Here is a 22,812-nt window from a genome sequence, read left to right as displayed (position 1 = left end):
GCGGGGTGTGCGTCTGGGTTTGCGCGAGACCACAAGAGCCGCGGCCCCTTCGCCCTGGGGCTGTTGATTTACCCGAGGAGAGTCCCAAATAAGAAGCTGTTTGTGCTCTAGCTGGAACACTGGAGGCTTTCTAAGAATGGTGCTTTTCTTACTTGGTGGGTTTTTTTTTTAATTTTATTTTATTTTTATTGGTACATCAAACCAGCCTACAGCGTTGCTGGCATCTTTCCACCAGGTGTCTGGAGCTCAGAGGAAAATTCAAATGAATCTTAAAATTATGAGACAGTTTCCCTCCCCTCCTCCCAAATAAAATAATTATAAGAGAAAGAATTGGTTCAAACTGTCCAGGAAGGGATTAAACTAGAAACAGAAAAGCTGCTTCACCCCACCAGAGTGGTAAGGACCCAGAAAGGCCTTCCACAGGCAGGAGGGAATGAAAGCCGCTGGAAGATGGAATTGGACTGGTTTGTGAACCAGCTTCTGAGATGTGGTGGTTACCACCCACAGCAAGGGACTTGACCCCATGATCCCAAACATCCCTTCTAATCCTCTTCCTATAAAATAATAATGTGCCTTTCTGTACACTGAAGGCACCTCCAAGTACATTGCACACAAAGTATTCTGCTTCACAGCACTGTTGTAGGTATGGGTCCATATTCCCATTCTGCAGCAGAGTTAACTGGTTTGCTCCAGGGGTCACACCTGGAGCTGGGGACACTCGCTGGGTTGTGGCACCCAGAGCTCACATCACCACCAGGAACTGCTCTGCTCGCTGAGAGCCCAAATGAGACCGATGCTGTCAGAAACGGTGAGAAAGCTACCTGCAAATACAAGGGGGCTGCTTTGCAGGATCCAGGAAATACCAATTCTGGATGTTGTTTTAAAACTAAGTATACAGCATAAGGAAACATACCTGGAACTGGCAGGTTTAGGGCTTAGACTCTGAGTGTTTGATTATTATAATTATTTAACTAAGCTCCATTTAGTCTTGATAAGTAGCTCCTGTTACTTTTAAAGGAATCTTGCTGAATTTACTGAAAGATTTCCTGCTCACCTGACTTACAAAAGCAATTGTTTTCTTTCTGAATAAATGGGGAGGACTGGCTGATCCTCATGCTTTCGATGTAGACAGAAAAACCTGGACTCCAACCTACTTGCTTTTCTTATGCAAATCTTCTCACAGGATTAGAAGGGAAAGTAAACAGCAGTCCAGCCTTAAGATCTTTTTCTTTTTACAGGCAGCCTGTTGTATAAATCTGAAACAGAAACTGTTTTCATTTGAAGATCAAATAGAAGTTATCTAGTGAAGCTGACAAACAGGGGCAGAATTATCTGTTTGCATTTTTGGGAAATGGATAGCTCTGGTTTTGTTTCAAAGCAAGTAACTTTTAAATAATATTTAACGAAATAATTGACCTTGATGTTTAAACTACAACTTCCTTCACGTCATTAAGCCCACTGTTTTTTAAAAAAAACATTTAGTATCTGAACTCTGGCGTTCATTCTGCTAATCTCATAATAACATTTGTTTCTTGTGGAATTTTGTTTGATGAACTCATCGGTGAAAGAGGAGAGAAGGAGTTCAGAACAACACGAGGTTTACAGCTCATTTACATTTTTTCTCCCTGAAAAATAGCAAAAAAAAACCATAGTAAAAAAAAAATCCATATGCACAGTGACTATTCAGGAATAGTTTTTCAAATGGAAGGAACAAGAAGAAGCTTTACAGCTCTACTGGAACCCTTGGGACAAACTGTGTTCTTTCAACATATATTCTGATTTCTAAAACATATTGCAATCCTTGACTACAAAAAATGATTTTGTGGCATTTGTCCTCATGATAATTAGGGTCTGAGTCTGCTTTTGAAATGTGAGAGAAATGGAACTAACTCCGTAAAGTGTGTCTATCACACAAAGCTTTTAGGACAGCCTGACTTACTATATCCTGCTCTTTGTTCTACTGACAGATTTCCAAATGCAGAAAGCAGCACATATCTGGGGGCTGCTATTATCTAAGCTAAATATGTACATTTTGGATCAGTTCTATTTTATTTGAATACTCACAACTTCTGCTTGCGGATCTTAAGCCTGAAAGGATTGCAGAGATGTGCATTTTATTAGCTATCCATCAGTCTTTGTACATGGACAAAGGTGCATAAACATACACATGTACTAGTCTTTCTGCTCTGCAAGAGTCCAGAAAATTAAATGCAAAATTATTTCAAAGAAAAACAAACAAGCAACCAAACAATATACACATTACTATACAAGAAAGCAGGCAAACAAACAAGGTGGGGGGAAATAAAAGCAATAAATGAACATGCAGGGTTTAGCTTAATTTTTATTTGGCTGTAAATCAAAAATATCATGCCAGCAGTGGATTTTTTTTTTTTTTGTAAGTTATGTGATCATTCATTTACAAAACACTGGTATCTACCTAAACACTGCTGTGTACGCTGCACGGCGTGTACTCATACAGAAATGAAAGCTCTTCCTTTATCCCTGCTGGCACATACTCTTTCTCTCCAATGAATTCCTACTTCCAGTATTTGCATGTATAAGGAATTGTTGCTTTACTCCCACCAAAGGACACGTAGCTAACATTTCCACTGATTAACAATGTTTGAATTCCCTCCCCAGTACACAAACAGTCAGCTCAATAATGATTGCAGGCCCAGGATCTAGAGAGCGTGGCAGTGTTACACAACTGGAGATGTGACGTTATCTGGCAATCTGAGCAGGGTCACGTTGATCATGGGACAATACAAACTCCATGTCAGCCATCGTGTTGATGCAGGTTGTCTCAGCTTCACACAAATGTCAGGCAGTGCAGGCGAGCACAAATTAAGTGCCAGAGTCAACTCCTGTCTCAGCATTATCCTCTGTCTTTTCCTCCCCTATGGCAGAATTGGCACCTCAGAGCATCCTGGTGCAGTCCCTCAAGGTCCCATCCAGCTCTTCAGCCCCACACAGGAGGTACCAGCTGACTGACTGGCTAATCAGCTGTGTCTGACACAGGGGCAGCACCGGCACCAGGAGAGATGATGTGTGTCTACAAGAGGCATAGCTACCAGGCAGTTTCTGTTACCCCCTTACTACAATGCCATGCTGTGCCTCAACACTAGCAAGTGAAGTGAGGAGGCACCCCCTTCCCTGTGGAGCGATTGTGCAGTTCCTCTGTCCACACTGGCTGCCTCTGTGCCTGCCAAGCTATATTTTTACCACTTAATATTTATGCTTATGCAACTACTGCTCTTCAGTTTTACATGGAACCTTGACACGGCCCCTGGGGATGGCCTTTCTTGACCTGAGATGCTATAGATGTTCCAACAGAGTAGCAGTTGTTGTTCACCTGTAGTTACTTGCAGAAGCTGCTGGCCCTACATTTTTATTGTTTTTTTTTTTAAATTATGAGTGTCCTGGTTTCAGCTGGGATGGAGCTAACCAGGAAAACGCAGTACAGTAACTCTTGCTGGTGAATTGGGTGCTGTCCGTGCTAGAAGTCACATCAGACCTATGACCTGTGTGTTTTATGATATGCAGCTGACACCCAGACGATGTGTCTTCCCCCAACAGCTGAACAAAGCTGCAACATACTGGCAGTGACAGGAGATGGCATTTCAGTCATACCGGGTGGACATGCTTGTCCCATCTTCTGTTACTCTGATGGTGGTTTCTGAGGAACCCACCTGGCATATTGCCTCAGCCCAGGGACTAAACCACATCTCCTCGGCACAGATTTTAAACAGGGAGCTGTGCAAAACCAGGCTTCTCTGTGAGACTGAATACACAGCTCCTCCCTGCTCCCCTGAGGATGATTTACCTTGAGATTGTGCTGGACCCTGGGAAATTCTTTTACCTCAGTACTCATGTCAACTGTCCTCTCACCAGTTTAGGGAGCCAGAACCAGTGACTTTGTCCTAAATTTCATTAGTTTCTGGTTGCCTTGCTTTAGAATCTTCTGTCCTAAAACCCTCTTCCTATCAGGTGTGGGTATTCTTTGTATCATCTGCTGAACTGGTATGGAGCATTTCTGCACACCGCAAAACAGCCACTGAATATTTCCACCTGTACATCTGTGCCAAATTCAGTGGTTCTTACAGAGATCATGTCAGTCAACTTGTAAAGCTCTTCGGGGTCTGTAGGTAACATGCTATGCAAATGCATCTGTCTACTGCTGCTTCCCTGAGCTTAAACAATGTATGTCTGGATACATTTCCTTACCCTTTTCTCCAAATATACCTCTGGCTCTGTCAGAGCGCCCTGGGGAAGCTGAAACCATGATGAAGGCTCTAGCGGTGTGAATACATACAGGATTAAGGCTGCTAGCCGGTGTGGCATGTCACTTCTGCCTGTGACTTACTACAGCAGAAGAGTCTTGTGGCTGACATGTCCTCCACTTCACTGGGTTACATGACACATGCCAGAAAATGTGTCAACCCACTCCCCATCTCCTCAGCGTTATTAGCTGAGGGAAAGAAACACAGCCACAGAACATGCACACAACTTTGACAGGTTCTGCCTAATCCACCCACATAATGACATTTCTTATGCTAAGTGCCAGAGCGGTGTAGGGAGGCCACTGCCTGTACCAGCTGCTGGCAAGTCAAAGTTAGTTTCATGGTTATGTTTAAGAGATAGCCTGACGTTACGTTAAGAAGTCTTTGTCTCCTGTGGTGCAGCGCTCAGAGAATGACATCAAAAGCCTTCCTAATTCACCCCCTGGGTCATTTGATTATAGGCATGGCACAGAGCCGTGCTGCCCCAGGAGACTATGAGTCACAACGACATCCATGACTATCCTCTTATTCCACAGAAGGAAGTAATGTGCTTTGAGCATAAAACAACCAGGAGCAGATTACATCCTTCCTCGTGTCAGCTTAGCCCTGCTGGCTCCAGGGCAGGCACTGTAGAGGCAAGAGCAGCCTCTGGTTTCCCAGCCTTGCTCCTCCCCACCCCTACCTCAGGGAAGCTGTTCCTCCCCGTGCTGGGACATGGCGCGTGGGCAAACCGCACGAGAGGGTTTTGCTCAGCCAGGCAAGGAAGAGGACGTTCTGGCTCTCTTCTCCAATGTGGTACAGAGTTATGTCACATGGTGAAACATCCATCCCTCCTCCAATGGGCCAGGCGTATCTGGTCATGAGGATGCTGTGTGTTCTCCATCCCTTGGCATTTGTCCTTGCAATTACTCTATCTGTTTCTGATTTATTTATTTTCAGGCAGTCTTCTGCACCCTTGCTCCCTCACTTGGGCACATGGGGCAAACCACAGACTTGCCCTTAAACTACACAGAGAAATAAAATCAGAAACAGACTAACCACAAGAATCAATAGCAAGGGGCAGAAAACACATGATTGGATACTGCAGTTCCCTTCAGAGATCCATCTGCCTCAAAATGTGATGTAACTAGGCTCACGTACCACATCTGCAAAGGGAGTAATAGACCCCTCTTCATAACCTGACTCGCAGGGTAAAACTGTGCTAGCTCAGGGAAGCCAAGGCATGTTTAAAAATCATTTCTAAGGAAGAAAAAGAAGTCCAGTTTGTGTCCACAGAACTAAGGCAATTGCTTTCAAGTCTGACGTGACTCCTGTTAGTGTTATTGTTGCTTCCTAGAATTTAGGCTTGAATTTGGCAGAAGCCAAGGAGCAAAGGCATACACAGAACCACTTGTGAGAATCAGTGTGTCTGTGTGCATGGGCCAATTCTTTCCTGAATAAACACCAGTGCCTGGACTTCTGGGTAATGTGGCAATGTTAAGATGGCAGTCAGACTTGTGCAGGCTCATACCCATGAGGCAAGAATTTTTAAGGGTGCAATTTACCTTTTTTCCTACAAATAAACACAACCAGATAATGAACCACACTTTCCAGTGCCATTAAAATAAATACATTATATTCTGTAACTGTTCCTCGTTTGTCTCCCAAAAGTAGCATCATTGCCTGGGAGGGAGTATCAAGACATTAATCAAAATTAGATGAGCAGTACAAGAAATGAAGGCCAAGCAGATGAATATAAATAGCTTCCTGCATATCCAGAATACAGGAGCTGTCTGAAAACATTGTGATTAGAGTCAATACACTCGATCCAGCCACACAGACAGTGTGCAGAGCTGTCATTCCTATACTGAACATCTTATTTAATATCCTGTGATTCTGCAGCCCTTCATCAGGTGAATGTTGTAAAGTCATTGTTCATGGGGTAGATCAGACAACGGAGAAACCCTCCAGACAGGAATCTCTACTTGTTTCTGGCTAGGAAGAATAAATCTTTCCTTCTTTTGGAATCCACAGGAATACAGATGCAAAATCAGGACATGGATCAATGAGAGAAGATAAGGTATTGCTCCTGCAAGCAGAATATCCTGTCTTCGAGATGGGTGAGTACTTCCAAACTTTCCAAATGTTTCATTGCACTCCAGATAGGTCATATATCTGCCCCCTTTCCTTCCCAGATACTTTCTAGCATTTTAAGCTATAATAGAAGCAAGAAGAAAGCAGAAGTTAGTCTCGAAAAAAGAGATGAGACAAATAAAGGGGGGGGGGGGGTGCGGTGTGGAAACAGCCCTGAGGATGCCCTAAATTCCATAGTCAGCCTCTGGGACACTGCCACAGAATTTTGCATATCTCCATAAAGACGTGGCTGATGCTGGTTGATCATTAGCAGAACTTGGTGCAGCTGTATAAACAGTGGATTTCTACACCTACAGGCCTTCATTCATTTCCTCCAGTGAGGTTTTTAATTTGACTGGCAGCTAGCCTATCTGGGCAGCTGATAAGAGAAGAAAAAAAATCACACTCCAGTCTTTACATCTCCACTGTCTTTCCTCTGGTTCCCATCATAGAAGTGTACAAAGAATTAAAGAGCTTTCAATACATTTGTAGCCAAATATTTACCCTAAGTGAGGTAGATTATATTTGCTTACTGTATCCATTGCCATGCTGGCATGTGTTCAACACTGTCTAACTCCTTGGAGTACTATTGAATACTTTGGAAAAAACCCTTTGTTTATAATAAACTGTTTGCCAACGAGTGCACATTTGGTGTTGTCCAAGGTATAGCAGTTCCTGAGCTTACATGCCTGGTGTTTGGGATAGTACTTTGTCTAGCTTCACGAACACAGCATCGGGGATGGTCCTGGAACATGGCCCACTTACCTTAGTCTTTTGCAGGATTATTAAAAGTATTTTGAAATTCTCTCAGGCATTTCACTGCAAAAAAATTGTAATTAAACAATGTTCAGACGAAATACATTCTTTCAGGAAACACAGCTTGGTCTTAATCAGCTTGCTTTTTTGAGACCATACTTATTTTGACAACATTTTTAATAGAGACAAATTAATATTTACATTCAATAATATATAAAGTATCGTTTTCTGTAAAGTGAAAGTGTTTAAGTGGTTCCTTGCTTCATTTAATTTTGTTTTGAACTTTATAGCATTCATATATTTAACATTTTTCCTACCAAATTGAATATTTTAATGTCATTATAACTTTTGGGCTTTCTGGTGTGAGAATGATTTGACACTTATGGAACACTTCCATCATGCCAAATATGTTTTCTCTGAGTTTTAAGTCCATGAAAACTTCAGCACCTTCACTTTTTCCCTAAGTGTTGGAATTTCCCATAGAATGGAAATTCTGTTTCCTGACCAGCTCTGCTAAAATTTCTTGCTCTATCAAAAAGAAAAGGGGGAGGGTGTCACAAATACACAACCATAAACTTGTCAGGATACATTTCTTATTGTTGGCTCATATGTTGCCCTCTTTTGGTAGCTTTTGTACTGTACTACACATAAAAATTTTAACAACTGCTGTAGCAACTCAGCATCCAAAGGGGACTGAGTGCTGAATGTTAGGACTAAGTAACTGTATGAGGAGAGCAATAAGTTGCGAGTTAGGCACTCGAACTAGCTTATAGAGACATCCTGCTGGGAGAGGAAAAGCACTAGGGAATGAATGAAGCATTCCACTGTAAAACTGGACTATAAAGGGCAATGAGAAAGAAGAAAAAGGAGAAGGATCTGTAGATATTCACTCATGTGAATAATTTAACCCCATATCCTGGCTTCCATCCTGTGATGACAAACATGACTTTCAAGTATTTGTTCAATCAAGATTTGTAAAGGGAAGCTCTACCCCAGTCATCATTGCCTTGGTCTTTCCCTATTGCTTTTTTCATGATCTACGCAGGGGGTTTATTAAATTCTTATGGGTATTGACTAGTCAAGCCCAGGAGAGTGCCTGCTGACTTCCCAAGACTAAATCCCTGCCAAAGTCAACACTTTTATTTTCACTATTAAATTTCTGAAAGATAAAATTAAATATTACATGTTCTTTTACACAGTCATTTGCTAATACTAATTATAAAATCATGCAATACTTATTGCATTATAAGTCTAGAATTATTAGGTGAAACACTGAAGTGCTTATTTCTAGTTATTTTCTACTGTTTCTGAGCAAAATTCAAAATAAAATCTGAATCTGTGGCAATGATTAAAAGAGTCTAAGGGGCTGGGTATTCACCTTCTCTTGACTTTCAAAAAGAATCGAGTACTAACTCCCCCAAATGTCAGCCTCAGAGAATAAACTGCTCTCTACTTCAGATAATTCTGTTATAAGCACAATAAATGGTTATATAGAAGAGAGAGTCCCACCATATTTGTGATCCCAGTTCAGCATTTCACAGCCCTAGTCTTTAAAGATTAATTTTCCTTGGTTTGAAAATCAGCGATAGGAATTCAGCCTCACAGGAACTCTTACGAACAGTCACAGAGATGATTTCAGAGCTCAGAAGGGAACCGTTCATCCCACCTTGAGTTGTGGAGCTTTTGTGGTGACTCCTTATGATCAGGAGTTCTTGGGACAGGGAAGAACTCCCAGCCTTCCAATGTAAAGACATAAAGCTGTGCTTTATAAGCATTTGCCAGTGCTTTATTCAAACCTATCCTAAGACCCTCAGCAACATGAACCTCCCTTGAAAGACCATCTGACAGCCTTCCAATTTTCACCTTAACAAAAATTACACTGAAAAGGCCTGATTCTGCTGCCTTCCTGCCTTTCAGTTATATAATGTTGTCTGGTTTAAGCCTTTGCAGGTCTTTGTTCTGTGCATAAGAATGCAGCAGCCCAGCCTTCTGGAAATAACTGCCTGCCTGCTGATTTCGATGCAGCCAATATGCACCTTTCAATGGCCAAGGGCTCACAGACTTTTGTCATGTTTCCTCACAGGTCTCACCAAGTCCCTTCTGCTCCAGCTTAACAAAGTGCTTAAACATACGCACTGCTTAATTTGATATGTAGTTCCTTTGTTAAAGCCACCTAGCAAGGCTATAAAGGGAGTTGCAAATCAGCAGTGCAGCTCATGCACTTTAAGTTAAGTTTATGTTTAATGAGATGCTGGGTTTGAGCCTCAGTCTTTCCCCCAAAGTGATTTTTCCAGCCTTTGAATCGTTGTGGGATTTCTTCCAACTCCTTCCAGTCAGTCAGTGGCTGGCAATATGGAGCACAGAGCTGAATGTAATAGCATAGAGCTTTACATGTGAACTGTTGCCTCCCTGCTTCGTAACACGTCTGTATGTGCATAGCCTTTATCGCTATGCAAACTCATATCTCACTCCCGTCTGATCTGCTGTCCCCTATACGTTGAAACTCTATCAGCAATATTGATGGCCAGGCCATATACATTCCACTATATCTTTTTTTCTTTTTTGTTGTTGTTGTTGTTGTGAGTTGTTTGGGAGATTTTGTACCCAGCTTTCTAATATCTGCTGGTCATTTGATATAATTTATCTGCTGTCTCCTGTTTGCATTCCTTCTGGGTTTAGTATCATCAACACGTTTACTAGTGTGCTGTTTATCTCTACTTTGAAATCACCATAGACATATTAAATAGAACAATGTCTGTCAAAAGTCCCTGCCGTGACCCACAAGACATTTCTACGAGCTACGATAACATAGCAATTGATCATTGCCCTTTGTTTACATTCTTCCTCCCATTTCAGCATACACAGCAGTATTCCCCACCAAAACAATTAAAGATCTTTCTCTCGACATGAACACTTGAAACTGTAACAAATGACATATTCAGTGCTCCCCGTATCCACTCGCTTACACTCCCACCCAGTCCGTTTCTCTGGCCGTTCTCTTGCTGCGCACACTGCCTGGCTTGCTGAGTGCCAACTTTGAACAAGCTGACTGTAGCCTACAACCTTGGTCCCCAAATCTATAACATAAAGAATGTATAATGTTGCATATTAAATGAAAGGTACATTTATTATGCTTTATCCTTTCCAAGACCTTACCACTTGCTGCTCCCGATACTGTTTGCCTCAGTGTTTCCTTGGGTTTAGTGGATGACTTAGCTGTATGAAATAAGAAGAATTTGGCCTAAAATGTTTAAGCCATTTTACTTTATTTATGATTTTGAGGCCAGAAAGGACCATTACCTCATCCTGTCTAACCTCTTCTGTGTCACAGGCTATAGCATTGCCCCGTTCCCCATACACTGAGTATACTGAGCCCAATAATTTCTGTTTGGCTGACACATATTTTCCAGAAAGGGATCAAGTTTTGATATGCACGCTATCGCTTTCTTGGGCAGTTTGTTTCAGCAGTTCATCACACTTACTGCTACAAATACAAACCTCATTGCTTGCTTAAATTTCCTTGGCTTACATTTCCACCCACTGATTCTTGCAATACGTTCGTCTGATGCAAGACACATTTTTTCTTGTTGTGAAGGTAATTATACACTGTAATCCAGTCATCTCATTTTGATAAGGGAAATGAAGCATATTCTTCAATCTACAAGCAATTCTTATGCCTTTTCTCCTACCCTTTTTCAGATTTCTAGCACCCACACCACTGCCATATAGCCAGCATTACACTCCGCTTGTATGTCTGCTCAAAGTTGACATTAATCCTCTTTCACACCATCAGACCAAGTCCTGCATCCAGTTGCTTCCCCACAATGATACCAAAGTCTTTTCAAGCACCACCCTTGGGATATGGATTTCTAGTGCATCAATACAGCCACTGTTAGCGCATGACATAAAATTTGTCTTGTTTGCAGAGGCCCCGCTCACTGAATTTGGTCTGTGCCGTCTTCATAATTTATTTATCATTCCACCAACTTTAATTTCCTCCCTGATTTACTAAGCATTTTTTCACTAGGGATCTACTTGCCTCTCAGCCATTAAGGACAATTCTGTTGCCTTCCAGGTGTAACACCCATTTCTGCAAAGTGACTGCAGAGCTTCCATTTGGGGCTGACAGCTATTTTTTGACATCTATCAGCTACAGCAATCACTCAGCAGCTATTGTACAGCAGAAGTGTATTTGAACACTGAAAAAATAGACTTAGACCCTAAATCCTGCAAAGTGTTAAAGAGCCTAATCTCCACTGGTGCCTAAACTTTGAGAAGCATGCAGACTTATGTGACTGGGTTTAGGTCTGCAGTTATGAAACCTCATGCTTTGTATATTTTTCTGTTGATATTAGTTTCTCTTCTCTGTGAAAGACAAAACTTAGGCATCACGGCTGCTGGACGGACCACACATTTTCTTTTCTAGTCACCCACACAGAGCTTTCTTTTCGTTTCTCTGCCATCTCCACAGGTAACTATTATTTTTAAAAATAATTGGCAATGTCGGTGTACATCTGTCAGATAATTCCTGTAATATCATTGGGTGTGGATTATACAGCTTTAGTGACTTTCATCCATATATTCAAATATCCTAAGTATTCCCTCATCTGTTTCTATCAATAGGATTTATTTATTTGTGTCACAGTGTTTCTTTCTTGCTAATTGCTTCAAGTTATTTTATGTAATTAAAGACAGATGGTAAAGCAAAGTTCAGTATCTCATCCATTAGTTAATCGGTGGCTTATGCAGCTCTATAAATGTAGCAGGGATGTTATGATTTTGGGTTTTTATGTGCTGTGCTTTAAATTAAATACTGGGACCGATTCCTAGTTACGCTGAAGCCAATGACAAAAACTGCCATTGACCAGGATCTCGCAGTGGGAGACCGTGGATGAGGAAAGCAGCGAGCCAGCTCAGTGTGGTGTTTACGCTTTACAGAGGCACACAGCTCACCCGCTCTTAGACCCAGGTCTTCCCATGGATCTTTGCATCAACAGCTTCCACGGCGTGTCGGTGGGAAATGAGCGGCCAGGTCAGAGTGTTAATGAAGAGGTTTGTTCTCCTGACTTTGTGGAAACTCATCCCTGGTCTCAGCATTCTTTGGGTTTATTCTATTTTGGGGGAATTATTTTTCTTTCCATATGCAAGGGAGCAAAACATCTGTTTTCATTGAGGACATCTTGTTCTTCAGATTAGAGAAAATCACCAAGAAAGGGAGAACAAATAGAAGTCTCCAGAGGAGAAAGAGGCCCACCATGTGCTCCCCCTGGGTAGCCATCTTGAACTGATTCAGAGCGTTGCCTGCAGCCAGCAGCCTGCGAGCAGCACCACCCGCCCTGGTTCCCGCGCAGCCCCTGCACCACTCGCTTCATACCCAACCCACTCGTGGGGTTATTTTATGCCAGCTATTTTTTTCCTCCTGATCTATCTGTAAGATGCTCTCCTCACTCTGAAATCCAGCAGCAGGCTGTAGCAGACTGTATTATTTTGATGCCCTTATCTTTCCTCTTTCATAAAGAAAAGATTAACCGCATTCCAGCTGGTTTGCCTGCCTTCCCCCTTTGCTCACAGGCGGAGCGATGCGCCGTCCGCACGGCCATGCAGCTATCAGCAGCAGCAATGGGTTTCTGACCAACTTGCTTCTCATCTGCTTGCTCCCATCTTTCAGTCCAACAAGCAATTTGGCTTTATCTGTTTTGACTCAGTACTAGCCTGCTTCTATTGTTTCTCACATTCTTGCATTTCCACCAGAGTGTGTGACTGACAGAAATGCAATTCCTTAATTAGACTACAAGGGGTGTGCTGGGAATCGCAAGTCAGCCTAAGGATTTATGTGCTACACCAAATTATCGTAACTGACACAACACTTCCAGCAAGGAAGTTTGGAAATACCAGAATCTCCCCCAACCCCTCTCCACCACCACTAGCCCCCATTCCTTGAGAAGGCCAGATTAGGGAGAATAAGGATTTTTCATCACTACTGTGAGTCATGCTCAGGCTGAGTACATGGCTGGTGAGGTCAGCGACAAGGGTTACTGGGCTTGGACTACAGAAAAAATGGATTCTGCTAAAGGGCAGCACAGTTAGAGCAAAGAAAGAAGAAGAGGAATGTAGAGGTCACCAAGACTCCTAAACCACAGGCAGAAGGGAAGCAGAGTCAGACTCATGATTCTTGGAAGAAGGAGCAGAGACAGGTGGCATGGGACACTGCTTTTTTATTCACCTAACCTTTTGGCCCTTAACATAAGCTTTTATTTTTTTCCCATGAATGTTCACAAAAACAACAAATTCACCTATTTCACTCAGCCTGGGATGGGAGTTTTAAAAGCGTCACCACTTCTCATTCTCGGGAACAGCAGTAAGGTATATTTGACAAGAAATGTCTGCCAAGTAGGTATATGTATAATAGGTCATATATAATCCCGATTTAAGACACAGATATTCAACTTCAAACACGTGCTTAAGTCCCAACAAAGACAATGCAATTCAAGCAAACTGTAATTCAGCATGTGCTTGCTTGACTGCTTGAATTGGGTCACAACTGATGAAGGATTGCCCACACCAGCAGTCCAGCAGTGGATTGTAGGATAGTATTTAGATTGCCGAGTCTACTACTGCAGGTGCATTTTACCTTTTTTTTTTTTTTCTTTTTTCTTTTGTGTGTGTGTGTTCCTGTAAAACAAGTTTCATCCTTCAGGAAACCAGCTGTATTTGTCACCTATTGTAAAAAATGACAGTTGACAATTGCAAACTGCTTTAGCCACACAGAAGAAAAAAATCTTCCCATGTTGATGTTGAAACACAACTTTCAGTTTTAAAGATTGATTGTTGTTTTTTTTTTAATTCTTAAATGCTAAAGCAGTGAGCAGACACTTCACAGTCTATTGCACTGGGCTCTTTTTCTGGAGGTTGGCTCCTGCCAACAGCAGGTTCAGAACTGCTAGTTCTAATTAAAAACTTTATTTTAAAGATACATTTCACAGTTTATTCACGGCACCCTGGGAAATTTAAATTGCTGGATTGAGCAAACGGTTACAGTTTCTTTTCCATTGATTTCCAAGTAATGGCTTTAACTAATTATTTCAGCAATTCGTAATTGATCTACTATGGCTGTTGAAATCAATTTCTTCATTTAGGCAAGTGACCTAGAGTGGACTCCCTGAGTTGTGTCGATTTCTTTGACCAGGGTTTAACTGCATTTTATTTTCCTTCGTAATTTTGTATTGCATCAGTCTAAAAATGGCCAAAGATTATTCTCGCCTCAAGAATTTCAGTGACAAATCCTTTTAGTAGTCCCAGTTTTAACGGACAGACAATTGCCATCATAAACTCTGTATAAGTAGCATTGTGAAATCTGTGATTTATAAGCATATTCCATAGCAAAAAATATTTTGATAACCCATGCTTCTCACTGCTGTGGCCAGCTTCCTGCCTCAGAAAGAAAACACAAGTGAAACAGTGTTCTGCCTTCTAGATTTAGTGGGAAAATAGCGCCTTCAACAGCAGTCTTTCCTGAACACCAGCTCTAGAAATGCCACACATATGGGTGGCTAAATTTTACTTCGGGTTATTTCTCTGCCACCTGAGGCACACACTAAATGGAGTCTCAAAGGAGCAAAATGTAGGCTAGCCTTTGGACTCATCATGTGTTTACAATTATTAACCAAATGCGAAGTATGTATTATATTACTACAACTAGCTTTGCTGTCTTGTATCCTTTATAAGCTTTTCAGATTAAAAAAATAGATTGGGTGTTCTTTTAAGTGATCTTTATTTTATTATTTGGTTATTCAAGGTTAAAGAAATAGATAGTTTTACTTGTCCTCAGTATGCTGATCACTAGTGATTGTAGGGCATGTTACGAGCAGTAAGTCCTCTGAATAACTTGTATACTGACAGTACCACATCAGAAAAAATCATTACAATTCATTAGAGCCCTGTTTGCATTCTCACAATGATATAAATACACCTCAGTCACTCAGTGAAGTCAGATGTTTGCATTCACCAATGGGTTTTAAAGCATGGCATAGGCTAGAGATCGCTAAAGAGTTTCAGACTACAGACACCATCTTTACAAATTTCATCTTTGAGACTCACCCCTGCTTTCTGATCACACAGGCTACGTCCTGGTTTTGGTGGCTGAATAACTGTCCTGAGGCAAGAACAACTGTTAACATCTAAAAGTGCTAGCTGGAAACTATTTAATGCATTTTTAGCTACTTGTAACACCATTAATCTGTTGGAGAAAAAGATCCCATCTGACTAGCCAGCTCCTCCACAGATCTCCAGGAGACACTCCGCAGGTCCTCGGTGGTCTATACACCACCGTTTGAAATCCACTACAATATAGAAATGACCTCATGCTTAAAGCAGCTGAAAGTTCTTCACACCTGTATTTTTTTTACAGTAAGAGAAGGATCTGGCTTCAATTGCAAGATAAAAACATATAATTTTGACTAAAAGACATTTAACTAAACCACCAATATATTCTCTTAATTCAAAGCAGGAATATCTTCAATCCAAAAAATGTATTATATCATCAACTACTTGTTTTTAAGTGGTTCCAAATCATCACAAAGATTGTGTAAGAGCAGCTGATTCCCAATATAGATATCCTTTTCTTGGGCACACAAGTCGTGCCAGGACTCTGGCTGAAATTTTACAAGAAGCAACTCAGATTGTACTTTAAATAATAGTTATTAGTCATAAGGATTGGCTACCTTTCTTTTCTTTGAAAAGAGTCTATAAATGTACCATTATTTATTCATTTCTGAAACCATCACATTGTCCTCCAAAAGGGTTGAGTTAAATTTACAAAATTTAGGAGCATATGTTGAGGGCCACACATTTAGGATGCCCCTACTCCTGAACTCAAGTTTAAGAGTATGTGTCCCATCAGTTGTAAATTCTATGAAAAATGTGTTCAGCCAGCAGTAAGCACTTGAGTCTTTTCTGCAAATTCCTGAAGGTGGGATTTCCTCCCCATTTATTTAGAACAACTGCTATCTTGAAAAGAAATAATTGATAATTACTTTTAGTCTTGCATTGGGGTACGAGTTCCAAGGTCCAGTCATTAACTAGGTCTCCAAGTTAATAAGTGTTGTATGGATGGAGAGAAAGAAAATTTTCCCTAACCCAAAGGGTTTGTAATGTAAACTCCTAATTTAAAATTCATTAATTTTACACATCACCTTACATAACAATCACAATGCCATAAAAGAGTGAACACATGCTTGTAATTAAAGCCATGGCAGTCTCATCCCATTGTATGAAAAATAGCTCTATCATAATGGTCCTGAGTTCATGCCAGAATAGCAGCTAAACATGGGAGAAAGATGATCTAACACTTACAGAATATGAAAATAGAAATAAAACATTCTGGTTCCAGCCTATTTTCTCTAGACTCACTGGGTGATCTTGTGCGTGCTACTTAAGCTTTCAGTCCCTCAATTTACCCATCTGCAGAACAGTAATAACAGTATTTATCTGAGTCAGAAAAGTTTTGTAAAAATAAATCCATAAATCATTAAGTCTCTTACGTAGTCTCAACAAGCTTTCTATGCAGCACCCACCATAGATACTCTCGAAAAGCACGCATGGACTACTACTGATTTTAGCCCCATAATACCTCTAAAAAGTAGAATTCAGGGAATATGTGGCAGGGGCAAAAACATCCATCAAGGTCAAATCATTTCTATTTCCGCACTATTTGTATTTCATCTCTAATATGCGATAAGGATAAAGTTAATCAAGCGCATTTTGTAATTTCTGGCTTTATAACAGTTTAGCAAATATACATTCAGAAAGTCAGACCAAGATCTTTTACGTCAAACTTGTGGAGCAACTCCTTTGATTCTTAATCTGTATATTGTTTTCAAAAGAGACATCAAATTCTTTGTAAATGAACAAGGTCACAGTAATATCTTACAAGGAAAGAAATACCGGTAAATGCTACTATGCATGACTTTTCGTCTCAAGAAAATGCAGGAATAATGCTCAGTAGTCACAGCATCACTGTGCGCTTGTACCTAGCAGGAAACACTGATACCAGATCATCAAGGTCAGTAGTCCCATTCATAGACAAAACCATTCATGATATGAGAATGAATGAAGTGTCTTGCAAGTTAGCAGTCTTTGATTCTCTGAGCAAGTTTCACAGTTCAGGACAGAGACAGTCTATCGGTGGCATACTTTCAGCATGTAGTCATCTGTAAAGTCACGTCCCAATGGAGATAATGAGGTCCCATTCATTATTTGCCAGAGAAGTGCAGCAGTTTAAGCCTGACTCTCTTCTGCTGGAAAATTAAATGTTTGAAATTTGGACCTGATCCTCCCTTCACTGAAGTCAATGATAAGACACCACCTGACTGCAAGGGAGCAGCAGCAGACTTTTTGTGATGCAGAGATCACATTAAATTCACTTATCCCTCTCTCTCAGAGTGGAAAGCAGGTCATGGGTCTGATGTTTGCTGCAATAATGAGGAAGCTTTAGAAACTAAATGGGATGTAGCTGATTATTTTAGCACAAATTGAACTGAAGTACTAATGACTTACTGAGCATTATTCTTATCTGTTGCACAACCAGCACATGATGATGTCCAGAAATAGTGTAACATCATACTTCAGTAAAAGGCTTAAGGGCTGATACTCTGATCACTTGCACCGACATAAATCAGGAGGCAACTTCGCTAAAGTAATTGAATTACATAAGACTAAAATTAGTGAGGGGAGAATTAGGCCTAAAAAGGACCTCTCCAAGCAGTGAAAGGGAAGAAGCTGTCACCTGTCCCCGACCCCGTCCATCTGAGATGAAGGCAGCCCCAACCAGCTGTGCTTGCAGAGAACCCAGCTCTGCCGGGTAATGCAGCAGCCCTTCTGTCACATACCCTGCGGCAGCTTTGCTCAGGGTGAAAAAAGCTTGGGGGGTTGGGATCGGAGACAACCCAAGTATATGGGACCACCCCAAAGGAGCCACAGGGAAGATCAGGTCCTTGAATTTTACTGTGACGCTAACCAACCTTGGTCAATCCCAGGCCAAGGTACAGGGCTGCTTTTAGCCAGTTTGCCTGGCCAGGGAGCTGACACACAGGTTGTGGTGAATAACCTGGAGAGATGGTCTCGTCATGTTTAACCCCAGATGGCAACTAAGCACCACACAGCCATTCACTCCCTCCCCTCCCTGCCCCCCGCAGCAGGATGGGGAGGAGAATTGGGCAAAAAGGTAAAACTTGAGGGCTGAGATAAGAAAAATTTCATAATTGAAATAAAATACAATGATGGTGATAATAATAACAACATCAATAACAATTGTAATGAAAGGGAGAGAGGAATAAAACCCGAAAGAAAAAAACAAGTGATGCAGCACACACAGCACAATTGCTCACCGCCCGCTGACCGATGCCCAGCCAGTCCCCGAGCAGCTCCCCCAGTTTAGATACCAAGCATGACATCCGACGGTATGGAACATCCCTTTGGCTAGTTTGGGTCATCTGTCCTGGCGGTGTCCCCCCCAGCTACTTGTGCACCTGCTCACTGGCAGAGCATGGGAAACTTGAACAGTCCTTGGTTTAGAGTAAGCACTACTTAACAACAGCTAAACATCAGTGTGTTATCAACTTTATTCTCATACTAAATCCAAAGCACACATTGTACCAGCTACTGAGAAGAAAATGAACTCTATCCCAGCCGAAACCAGGGCAGATCTCTTTTTGACACTTTTCCTGTCTCCCTGGCAAACACAGCTGCCCTCAGCAGAGGTGCATTGGCTGCTTCTGGCATTGGCTACTAATTCCCTGTATTCAGTGCAGGGTATTCAGACAAGTTTTTCTTCAGTGTGTTATCACATGTTATTCATATATGTTATTTGACCTTTGGTGAGAATGCAAATCTCTCAGTCCAGTATCAGCTCTGCTCCTTCTTAGGCATGTCACATTCCCCACTACAACAGGATGAAATGCTCAGCCTGTGCACTGCCCTGCCATATCACCCTTACTGCCACCAAGATCCTGACCCAACTGCAGGGCACTGCCACGAGTCACCCGCTGACTCAGCACCACCCGGGACAGCCCTCGGAATGGCATCCCGTTGCGAGTGTAAGGTCCCCTCCAGGGTATCATCTGACAGTAAGTCAGGGAGCATTGCTCTAACACCAGAAACTGGAAACTGAGCCAGACTCTGAGGCCAACAGAACTATGTCCTACCCTATTCAATGAGTACTTCGAGCTTCTGAGCTCAGAGGGACTAACAGTATCATCATACAGCCCTTTTATATCTTTTTACACAAACGGAGTATCTTGTTCTATTGAGACAGCCACAGTATTTCAAAAACACTAGCATGTTCAGCAAAAGACCCTTAACTCATTCTTCCTTTTATACATAGCAAACACTGGTACTTCTCTAGCTGTGGGCAACCTCTTTTATGTACAAAAAGCTAAAAATAAAGTGAATGTTTTCTGCGCAAAAATGTAGTGCTCATTATAACAAACAACTCTGGCTTGTAAAGTTGAGGGGTCTTTTACATTGCAAATAAACTGTTTGCCAGTATTACATCTTTAAGCAGTATTTTAGCAGTTCTATAACTATCTGCAAATCAACATCTTACATGGCTCAGAACAATTAACTAAATCGAAGATTTAAACTAAATCAATGCTCAACAGAACTGCAGCCTTATTTCTGAATGTCAAAGCACACTACAGTAAGTTTTGTTAGAAAGCAAAGAAAATGCTGTTTTTCACCTAGAACATGTTTGCGCATATAAAAGCAAAACATTATTCACAGATAAAGTTGCAGATGAAATACAGGATTACAAATACTGTAAATCTCATATAGTACTTTAGATTAAGAACAATAAACTTTTCATTTTTCTATATTACCTTACACCTGAGAAGCTTAAATGCATTAACATATTTAAGTCTGGTAACATCACTGTGATATATGTCTCCATTTACAGATGGGTAAACTGAGACTGAAAGTGGTTCTTTGTGCCAATTTGTGCCTTACCCAATCAATCAAAGAACAAAACAGCACAGAACTTCTGATGTCCTGGCTTCCACTTCACTGGTCAAACTTTTACCAGATCACGTCTCATGCCAAGAGGACCTCATGCTAACAACCTCATTGTATTTGAGAGTGGGACCCAGAGCTTGCAACTCCATTATTGCAGTAACACTTCATTGCTTGTATTCCTGCCTATTAGTTTAGCATATACAATTGCTTTTACAGCCAAATAAAATAAGTTCAGGAATTCACATGTTTTTATTTTAATTATTAATCATATTATTTTCCAAGCACCTCAATTAAAATACCATTGAAAGTCTTTCTCTCATTTGTCAAAAGTCCCAGTAAATTTATTCCCCTTTAATGTGGTGCTGGATTATTTACTGTTCATTTTCTACATGGAACAAGCCCTGACTAGTAACTAGATGGCAGACATGACATGTCCAAATCCCAGAAACCTGCTTGTTTGAATTCATTGGTCTGTTGAGGGTTTGGCTTTTTTCCTGATCTTGCACATGTTAGCTCCATCTTTCTGCGAATGCATCAGCCAGCCTGCCTGAGCTAGTCACAGGCGGGATTAGTAAAATTAGGCATCCACAGATGTTAGGCTACCAAAAATGAATACCAATGCTGTGGAAGTATTTCAGGGGCTTTCATTCTGTGAGACACTGTGGGATTTGCCAAGGTGGAGAGCCTTTTCTCCCCACCCCAGTGCAGAAGCTGCCTTTTAAGACCCTTCTTTTTTCTAAGAGCAGCTGGGGCAGCTCCTGAGCCAGGACTGGGGCTGGAGCTCATCTGGAAGGTGGCAGGATATCAGCAGAGCCCAGGTGTTGGGATACTCCTGCACGATAACTTATCTGCATGAAAAGCAATTGCAGGGTTTATAGGAGTTAGCAGCAGCAGGGCTAATGAGGACAGAGCAGCCTGATCCGTGGAAGTGCTGAGCAACCACAACTCCCACTTACTTCAGCACTTTTGCAGATCAGACCCTCAGGGTTATTTGCTTTTTGGAATAAGCCAGTTGTGGTCTGTATCAGCCCGTCCTCTTGGCCGTAATGGCCCAAGACATTTCTTGCTGGCTTTGACCAGCTGTGATCAGCACAGCTCCTGATCACAGACCATGTCACACAGTTATTTTTAGCATATCAAATACGCAGTGAGACTAAGGGCCTGCTTTTTGCAAAGTGATAGAAATGCGTTTCCTCTTGCTCAAAAGCATTTCTCTCTCCAGGCTCGGTAGACTGTTGGTTTTGACAAACTACGACTCCCCATCTTGCCAGTGGGCAGGCTGTGCTTGGGAGACAAGAATCAGTTAGATTATAAAAGCTTTAGAGGATTTGTTTATTTTATCACTTCATTTATCTTTTCAGTATTATTGTTCTGTCAAGTAAGCAGGAGATGAAGGGCTACATCACAATTACACTTTGCTTTGACTCACACAAACCAAGAAAGATGGGTCAATGGTGGCTGTCATGCGCTGCACCCATTCCCACTGCTGTCCCTTGGAAGGAGCCTTTGTTCATTTTTCCTCATTTCTGGCTGGCTACTCACCAGGAAATGCCAATGAAGTGGGAATCTTCTTCGAGGTGTCTTCTGCATCACTAGGAAAGAAAAGTAACTAAGCAACACAACACAGGTTTTTTTTTCATCTGACTTACAAAATGCTAAGGTTTTGGGGTGGTTTTTTCCCCCACAGACTTTCCTACTGCGCTACATCACTGCCACCGATTTATCTGTTTCACAGTGTGAAAAGCTCATCCTATGCTAGCCAGGTTCACTGAGAGATCATGTACTGTACCATGCATACACTTTCTCAAAAAGTTTACTTGCAGGGTTTTCTTAAGGAGATAAACCAACCTGGCTGCGAGACCTGTAACTTGACTGATATTCAAAAAAAACGGAGTTTTCTAAAAAAATTTTCCCGTGACTCATTAAGATGAGTTTAAACTTTTTTACAAAAAACAAGACACAGAAGAATCTACCCAACCAAATCCAATTGCACTGCAACTTGGCTACCCACCTGGGTACAAATTCTTTGTCTGATTTAGAATATAGACATAGGCATGGGACTGCCACATGAATACCTTAGATGCCAGCTGTTCTGCAGAGCTTCTCTGCCTCTCTCCAGCCTTCTTTCCCTATTTTCTGCCAATCTATACTCTCTCCCCACTGTCATCTCCTCACCTGGTCTAGCTCTAAAAATGTAGCTCCTTAAAATATCACGACTCGCTCTATGGACCTGTATAGTGGCAAGGAAGACCTGGCTATCAGAGGACTATTCGTCACACACATTGAACTTAGCTCAGAGCCTCATTAGTTCCTCATGTGGAGCTTCAAGGGTATTTGTTTGGGACGGGCTGTGAACCTATCTCAACCAGAGGTAACTCCCATCTGGGAGATGGGGGAGGTGGTGCCAGTAACATTACTGGGTTCAGAAATACAACACAGCTTGTCATAACAAGTTGCTCTGGCAACATCTGTTAACAGCCCACAGAACTATGTAGCACTTAAGCCAGATATAGCCATAATGTAGTTTTTTGCACTGAGCTGTGGCTATTTGTACCTTTCCCAGACAGCAACATATATTATTTGCTCCTGACCTCAGAAAACCCCACCATTTTTTCAGGGAAAATTTGCATTTCTCTGCCATTAGGCTATAATGCCATGC

General features: G+C 41.6%; 2 long non-coding RNA genes across 2 annotated transcripts in view; one reads left to right on the top strand and one right to left on the bottom strand.

Moving 5' to 3' along the window:
* The first annotated feature begins 596 nt into the window (after nucleotides 1-596).
* Nucleotides 597-22,812, top strand: part of LOC119151162 — a 49,955-nt gene continuing 27,739 nt past the window's right edge. Inside the window, exons 1-2 of the long non-coding RNA XR_005105325.1 lie at nucleotides 597-808; nucleotides 6,294-6,379. This is a non-coding gene — a long non-coding RNA (uncharacterized LOC119151162). The remainder of the gene's footprint in view (nucleotides 809-6,293; nucleotides 6,380-22,812) is intronic.
* LOC119151163 lies at nucleotides 5,874-21,748 on the bottom strand. The gene is made up of 3 exons (XR_005105326.1): nucleotides 21,696-21,748; nucleotides 7,158-7,211; nucleotides 5,874-6,474 (listed from the first exon to the last, which is right to left on the bottom strand). It is a non-coding gene; the product is annotated as an uncharacterized LOC119151163 (long non-coding RNA).

This window comes from Falco rusticolus, chromosome 7, assembly GCF_015220075.1.
Source record: "Falco rusticolus isolate bFalRus1 chromosome 7, bFalRus1.pri, whole genome shotgun sequence".
NCBI classification, from domain to species: domain Eukaryota; kingdom Metazoa; phylum Chordata; class Aves; order Falconiformes; family Falconidae; genus Falco; species Falco rusticolus.
Note: the sequence above shows the minus strand (reverse complement) of the source record. Positions and strands in the feature narration are given on the sequence as shown.